Here is a 9,109-nt window from a genome sequence, read left to right as displayed (position 1 = left end):
TTCCACATACTGCTACATTATGATTTTGCAAATGATAAATTAAGCCCAAATGAGTAACCCGTCAGGAGAGAGTAACCCATCCCATCCCCAAAGACAGATGAGGTATCTCAAGTGATCTAGTTAAGCAAATATCATTCTTTTCATATTCTAGGGGTCTGTGATATTAAGTGTAGTGGTACCGTACTTCATTTGTACGTTTGTAGTGACGTTTGACTTTACAGCTTGGTTACATACGGTTCTTCTAGCTTTTTATAAAAAGGTACAGGTTCCTTAGAGAACAATTACTGTTTAGTGTAGATTAGAAATTGACTCACAGACATTGACTCGCATTGTATTACTCTCTTCTCGTGTCTGTGAAGGAGCCGAGCCGTGCCGTTGTAATAATTGCCGCCGTTCCAGCAGTGAGGTTGTATTGACCTCTGCAGCCTGTCCTCTATCCGGTCCCATTTAAACACCCTTATTTATTCAGTCAAACAGGTCAGACAAAAAGACTTTTCAAGTCCCTTGAGGGTTCTGCACGCATATAAGCATCTTCTTTAATCATGCCTTGGCATCGTGCTAAGTGTGCCAAGGACTAAGTGAGGAATTACTGTCTTTTCTTAGCAGTACGCCAGAAAAAAGGTGCTCATATGCATGCTTTTAGTTTTTCTGAGTAATTAAAACAAAATAACATATAGGTTAGGTATATTCCCCGTACGACATGAAGCAATTGGCTGTGCCAAGTAAGTGTTGCCCTGGGGAACGCGAACTATCCTGCAGCGGATGTGAATGTGCAATTAGATGAAGTACAGACAGAGATGAAATCGAAATGAGACCGCATCATAACGAAAGGGACCAATGCTTAGGGTAAATGTGTAATTTATTCGTTTTACGGCTCGATGAAATGTGTGCAAGTAATTAGGAAGATTCTGATCCTCGATAAATATTTCATTATGATACACTGAGCCCTGTGTATTTGTAAACACAGTTTGACTAGCCGGAGAGATAAACTATATGGGATAAACAGTTTTACATCTCAGTGAGCTCACTCGATATTAACTTTGCAATCAAAACATTCTAGCTCAAGGCGTGGAACTCCCAAAACTATTCATGTATACTTTATGGTGTACAATTGTTGCTTTGACTGTAAATCTGTCTTCAACATGGGCTGCTATTTCTATTGAACTCATTTAGATGTATACTATTTGGATGACATCATCAGGATGACAGGTTGATCACGTTATCGTGTTTTTCAAAATGCATACTTACTAAATGATTATAAAATGATATGACAAACCTTTGTAGTGTAATGGCAGAATGCAAAATAGTTTGCATTTTGCATAAAAAAGGCAAAACAATATTTCTTAGGCCTAATATTTTGCCAAATTTGTAAAAATGTCAAAGACACAATGTTTGAATTATCACAACTGTGACCCTGACAAGTAACAGGTCACTTCCGAGCTTTGTTGACAAACTTCCCAACTACTTTCCTGTTTCTCAGCACATTGTTAGATAAGAATTTCCCAGGGTTTTACCTCCAACGGGGGTCGTGGCCTGAATTTGACTTTGCTGGTTGACACGTGCAGGATGACTCAAGAGGAAACATGCAAGTTGATTAATGTACTTGCAATAAACGCCTAGATTATCGCTTCAAAACTGAATTTTGTTCAGTCATTTTTGGCATCTAGTCAAAGCAAGTCACATGAAAACATCTCAATTCTAGATGGATTTTTTGTTTTCACACACTGCATTTGTTGTGACAAATGACAAATGGATTTGCGCCATCATTTGATGAGAGGAGTGGCACAGCTGCTGTTACAATAAAAGTTATTGATCAGAAACAAAGTGCTTCCAACTGCTATCCTCCTGTGAGCTACAAGTCACAGATTTGGTGCGAGTGCCTGTGTGAGCTCTTTCTCTTTTAAAACCTTGTTAAGGTGTCTCACCCCAGTTTTGACTGGCCTCTGCAGCTCTGCAAGTCCACGTGACGTCTGCTCCAATTACATTGTGGCAACATCAAGTATGACTGCAAAACTCGAGCAAGGATATTTTTCTTCCTTCAGTCTATTCTCGGTTCCTTTCATACATTGCGACAACGCAGTGATGTTGCAGACACTAACGAAAAACCTTAATCAAAGATAAACACAAACTCCAGCTTTAATGGATGCAATACCCCCTACGCTTAATTGCACACATTAATTCTCGCGGCCCTCTAGAGATGGGTGTCAAGTGCTAACACCCTTAAAATATCTGGAATTAATGTTATCCTGTGCAATAAGTGAAAGTGCTTACAAAAAATAACATTTGTGCTTCCCTGTGGAAGTAAAGAAATACTCTTAACATGAATGAAATAATGTCACAAACAGTTTAATTCAAAGCTCTGTCGAGATTGAACTGTTAAATTGTTATTGTAATCAGTAGTGTGTGCACTGATGAGAATGAGGGAGTATTACTACTATTACTAATGGCCAGTTAAGCCAGCCACATACTGAATGACGCAGCCAATTGCGACTGAAGTGGACAGGATTCTGCGACTGATTTGTACTTGCCAACAGGTGGGCAACAGTTTTGCTTCAATTTCTATTGTGAATTGTCGTCGCACTGTTGCGGCAGTAACAGTCAATCAAAATTGTCATGTTGTATATCTCATGAGCTTTTACAACAAATTGTACATTACTGGGTACGCGAAGCCATACCAATAAAGTATATGCAATACCTGTACATATATGTATTGTTTTACAAGATAATACTTGATTATTTTTTTTATTTAGAAAGCACGTACCGTATTTTTCGGACTATAAGTAGTCAGAGTATAAGTCGCATCAGCCATAAAATGCATAATAAAGAAGAAAAAGACATATAAGTCGCACAGGAGTATAAGTTGCATTTTTGGGGGAAATGCATTTGATAAAATCCAACACCGTTATCTTGAAAGGCAATTTAAAATAAAAATAGAATAGGCAATAACAGGCTGAATGGTACGGTATGCCAATGTTACTTAAACACATAGACAAGGAACTAAGAACGTGACTGATGTAACATTTTAAGAGTTATTCAAATAACTGTAGCATAAATAACATACTAACAAGTATATCGAACCATTCTTGTCACTCCAAATCATTAAACCCAACAAAATCTCCATCCTCTGTGTCACTTATAAACAACTCCGCTAACCCCAAAAGTAGAAGATGCGGCGCTTCCTCTTCTACGTCGCTTACGTCAGACTCATTGTCAGTTGCTGTTCCAATTATTCCACAGGCCTAGAGCGCCCTCTTGTGGTATAGTGTGAAAATAACATGATAAATGATCAAATGTGTTAATCATTTCACACATAAGTCGCTCCTGAGTAAAAGTCGTACCCCCCGGCCAAACAATGAAGAAAAAACTGCAACTTACAGTCCGGAAAATACGGTAGTCTTTGTTTTGCCAGAATGCACAAGGGCAGTCTATATGAAGCCACGAGGCCAGCAGCATCTGTAATATCCATATTCTTCTATTTGTTTGTTTGCCCATTTTATTTATTTATTTGTTTACTTGTTTATTTATTTATTTGTTTATCTATTTATGTAGCTAGCAGCTTCCTGTCTTTGTATTATTACAACTTGAAAGCAGCAGCCATACTCTTTGAGCTTCAAGAAAATATGAGGCACCTCGAAACTTTGTTTTCTGGTAAGAACACAAGGTGTTACGTTTTTTCCATTGCAGAGTTGGTAGGTGAGCTTGGCTGATTTGCTGACTGTACTTTGTTCACAATTTTCTGGTTTCATCTACTTTTTTCGTGTCACCACCCTTCAAATCATATGAACAAAGCAGAGGTCAAAATACTGTAAATAACACAAGTCAGAACGTGTCGTACACAAAGGGCGACTACGATTTTTTCTTCAATGTCAAGGTGAACACTTCCATTGTGACTCAAACTCAAAACTATTTGCTCAGCACGCACGTTTTCCATGTTTCTTGGAAATTGGTTGTGTCTTTCTAGTGTTATGTGAAATTCTTGCCTCTGTGTATGGAATTAAGTGATTGTGTTTATTAGTTTAATGGCTCTCCACAACTCTGCCAGCCTCTTCGTGTCTTGGCCAATCAAGTCATTGCTTGCTTGCACAAGTGCACGTTCACCAGTGCATTTTGTCATCCCAGCCCTCTTCCTCATCCTTCAACCAATCAGCTCCCTGCTTGACCTTGTCCCTTGGATATAATTCAAGTCTTGCGCCAGCATAGAAGATATTAAAGAGCAGTACGTTTTTATTTGCCTCAGTTTTCAGCTCATAATGGATATGCTGTACACTTTTCAGAGCAGCTAATTAAAAAAGAGGAAACGTGTGACTAATAAAATGAAAAAGATAGCACCATTTCATTTCTACCTACAAGTCATAACGAGCAGCAGACTGCCTGTAAATTGAAGTGAAGCAGCAAAATGATTTCTGTCATTTCCACCTCAGCTATTCACTTCCTTGTAGTTTGTTTTCTTTTTAACTGAGCTTCTGCAATCTCCTTCACAAATAAATATTTAGAACTGAACAATTAACATACAAATTGTTTTCAACAAGCTAAGTGAACAGAAGAAGTGACTGCCAGTACACAAGGTGGCTTAGCAAATGATAAAGATCAACTACTGCATGATGTCTGCACTCATAAAACAAGCCAAAATGGAATTTAAATAATAAGCATATCTACTCTTACGACGTATACCTTGGGAATTTCTCTGTCACCCTCAATGAAAGAGCTGAAAAATAAATTAGAATAAAGTATTTATACTATCGATGCCCGGACAGGAAGGGCAGTCCAAGAGTTATTTAGAATAATTTAACCTGGAAATCAAACTGTTTTGACATAAGTTCCATCGCTCACTGAGCGCAAATTGAATATTAAACTATCCTGCTTTCCATCTTGAGCCAAAATTTGTAGCTATCACAGAAACAAGCTAATATATTGTACACATTGCATCTTTGTTCCACTTTGCCTCCCAAACATCCATTATTTATTAGGAAATCATTTATCATTAATCATATACGACACGCTTGTTAATTCGGTAATTACACAAACATTGTGGCCAAGCAGCACACACTTAAGAGATAAAATCAGGTCATACTTAAACCAAAGCTTGGTTGCACTCCTTGTTCTCATTCTGGTTCCACATGAGTAACACTGACAAATAAGACACATTTTTCTTCATGTATCAATTGATTGCCTCTGACTGAAACAATGATGGATTTTAGCAGCATGGTAAATAAATGTGCTCCACTAATGTGCGCTGGCATTTTACATGGGTGCATTTTGCCATTTGCCGTGGAGCTTTTGTCATTTCTTGATGAGGAGCACCAATGTTATTAATTTCAATGGCTAACATGTAATATAGCGCGCCTGTAATGAAAGTAAAGGTGTTTTTGTACCACGGCTATCAGGTAATAAAATGAACATCAACAATAGCAAGCGATAAGAAGTAGGTTATGTCGCACGGGTGACATGACATAATATTTTTCATGAGAACTTCTCATTCCCTCCGCTCCATCATTTTTTCCATTCACCGAAATAGCACACGTGTGTCGAAAAACAAATGAATGCGAACAGAAGATGTTGCAAGGGAGTTTCAATCTCAAGCTCTTTCCAGTGACCCCAATCAGCCACCAGTGAACCCACCCATCATTTTACTTTGTGAGAAACCAGGGCATATGACTCATTTGAGGAAAGAAGGTTACGTCATGGATAGGTGCTGTTTGAAACACACCACAGCCCAGTCCGAGAGCTCCTTCAAGAAAGATGTAATGATACATCTGTGGTCCAACGTAGTTAGTGTTCTCTCCTGGCACCCACTCAGACAAACAAGAGCATGTGCGACTCTGGGAGTCATCAAAAGTTCAAGGGTGCCCACAACAGAATTGGGAAGCAGTTCCACAATCCCGTATATTTGCCGTTATCCGTATTCTAATGGGTGCCTTGCAGGCTGCTCTTTGCTTTACATCATTTCCCCAATGGGAGTTCTTCTTCGCTGGATTGGAGCCACGTGTGCTAATTCTAAAAGCATCCAGGTCTTGAGCCTGAGTATTGCCAAGCTCCCGAGTGGGTGGGGTCGGCACAATAGGAGGCAGCCAAATGAAGCATTGTAAGAAAACGAAAGAGCATCTGGACAACTTCAGGGCTTGGATGCTGAGTAGAGTGCAATTGTTTAGCTCATTTCCTCAGGCTTTAGAAAGGCTGATTCCAGTATCAGGAGCAAGGCGTTATGCTACGAGCATTGCAATGAGATCAGATTCGCTCAGCCCTTTGACATTCTTTGCCATGAAATAGCAAGCAAAAAGCTATTAAGCTGATACTCATTTGACGTATCCACTGGGGGGGGGGGGGGGGGCTGAGCATTCCAAGGTTGCAGACATTCTTTAACGTGATTGAGAGCTTTTTGTGTGAGGTGATTACAAAAATGTTTGCATGCTATTTCTTTTGGGATTAAGAGACTTCTGCTTTTATTGTTGTAATTATTTTTTCTTGCAGATTGGCATGCCCTGAGAAAAAATATATACCATATTTTTTTAACTATAAGGCGCACCAGACTATAAAGCGCACCTTCAATGAATGGCCCATTTTAAAATGTTGTCCCTATATAAGGCGCACCGGACTATAAAGCGCATCATTATTGCATCATGTCAGATTTTTAATCCAAATCAAATCATTCTCCATTTTATGTTTTTTATTTCAACTTCAGACGCAAAAAAATTACATTATAATCACAAAATAATGATCCATAGTCTTTTTGATTCATGATTCATAGTCTTCAGCGGGCGACTTATGATTGGTTTCATGACACAATGCTTCGGGACAGTTTAAATTTAGAAATTTGGTCCATATATAAGGCGCACCGGACTATAAGGCGCACTATAAGCTTTTGAGAAAATTTTAGGTTTTTAGGTGCACCTTATAGTCCGGAAAATATGGTAATCAAAAATGAATATTTGGGAAAAAAGATGGTACGTTGATGCTAAGTTGAAGAGGCAGTTCACAAAACGTTTTATGAGCCATATACCCACTTGAAAGGGGCATGATAGGAATTGTGTCAAAGCATTTTTGCAGCTAAGTGAATAGGGATAGTTTTAATCAAGTTGTCATCCATTTGGGAAAGGTTTCACATTTTTACTACACTATTTTTGTTTAAACCTTCTTGTGGTGTTCAGTGTTTTATTGGGTTCATATTACGTTTTTATTGTCAGTGCTCTAAGGTCAACCTTGTTGTTTTTAAATCTTCCTTTGTTCCGCCTTTTCCTACTAACGGCTGTGTTGTTTCTAAATGTGCTCTATAAATATACTGGATTTATCAATTGTCTTTCCTAAGCACCACCCCCACGTTTTCATACATCAATGCCTCCTAAAACAACATATCCATAAAGAGCATGTGTGTCTGTGAGTGTTCACATAAACGTTCATGTCATTTAGATCCATTATATTTTAGGAGAAGGTGCTTTGCAATGATGCATGTGCTGGCTGGCCAGTAGGTGTTGATGGGCCTGACTGCTTAACATTTGTGTGACATCACCCCCTACATGACGCCTCCCTAGTTCTGAGTCATGCATATCTGCGGGACAGTCTAGATATGCATAGCTTTGGGGTGAAAGGTCAGTTAGCACATGCACACTTGTATGAAGTGATGCTGCTCATTGGGCAAGTCTTTGTGAACACTGTTTCATCTAAGAACCGTCGGATATTGCGATGGTTTCATGTTACAATACAAAAGAGGGGAAAAAATGGTCTATTTTCATTTTTGGTGGGAGTTTTCCTGGTCTTTCATGTGAAGGAATTCCATTTCATGAGAGTCTACAATTTGGTGGAGCGCCTGGGTGGTAGAAAGGAAAACCACTTGGCTACCAACACAGAGAAACCTCGTTATAAGCGGAATGTGGATGAGTAGGACTCACTCAACTAAAGCGAAGGAAACAAAGAAAAAAAAAATGCATAATGGAATCTAATTCTTTTATTAAATTCAATATTTCAGACACCTTGTACATGTTGTGCCTGAGCTATAGAACATTACACAGTGACAATTTATCAGACACAAAGCAAAGGCAATTTGGGAAAATGTCAACTAGATAAGGAAAGTGTGTGATAATAGATTGAAATGTAGTGAAAATTGCATCCATCCAGTTCATGTAAATGCCACAGTTGGATTGTATTGTCTGTATGCATTACGGACACCAGGGCAGGAGCAGAATTTTGAATCTGCATAACTTCTAAAGGTCCCACGAAATGTAAAATAAGGGCCGCCTTTACTAAATATGACAAGTCCCGAGTTTGTTTCTTCTCATGTGTGTTTTAACCGAAACAGCTGCGCCAGGGAAGTGTGTTCAAATCAAAACAACAGACTGGCATGTGGTCACTTTCCCTCCAACTGTACATGATGAATGCTACCCGGCCACAAGGCCTTCCAAAAGTAAAGAGACCAAGTTTAACGACTCCCGCTCATTTCACGATTTTCCAGACAAATAATTTCAGGTTTGTACCCGCTAGCGCCAACCTTCTGTCCATCCAGCTCACTCTGGCCTGTAATTAAATGCCATTCATTTAATTTGTTCATTAGTTCAAGCCTCGGCTGGGTGGAAGCAAAATGGAACCCTCTTATTAGTGGTTCATGACTCGAATCTCTCCGTGGCGTGCTACAGTGGAAAACAGCATTGCAGCAGGAGAGGGGAAACTCGAGTCAAGAACTTGTCATGAACCAATGGCAGAGGATGTATATTGTCTTAATTAGATTAAACTATTAAATGTTTATAGTCCAATGCTGAATGCAAAGTAATCCATTAGGAAACATTTTTGTGTAACGTACCACTTTAGAGGAAAAACATAGATCATTTTGATAGCCTCGATCTAATAGCTAAAATACACTTTCAGCATCATCAGGCAATAGAAGTAGTTTACAATATTGACATCAGTTGAACAATTATATTTGAACTGATATATTTGCAAAACCCAAGAATTAAACCAAAAGATTCAATCATCATCTATACAGGTGAGAAAAGGTGACAAGCACAAAACATCATGGATGTAGATACCCCAAGTCAAAAGTTTCCAACAGGTCAATAAATTAATGTTTTTAGCACAATGAGCATTATTGCCTGAGTTACACTTATAGAAATGTGAATGTGAA

Source organism: Syngnathus leptorhynchus, chromosome 4 (genome assembly GCF_054491065.1).
Source record: "Syngnathus leptorhynchus isolate UIUO chromosome 4, UIUO_Slep, whole genome shotgun sequence".
In the NCBI taxonomy this organism is placed as follows: Eukaryota; Metazoa; Chordata; class Actinopteri; order Syngnathiformes; family Syngnathidae; genus Syngnathus; species Syngnathus leptorhynchus.
Note: the sequence above shows the minus strand (reverse complement) of the source record.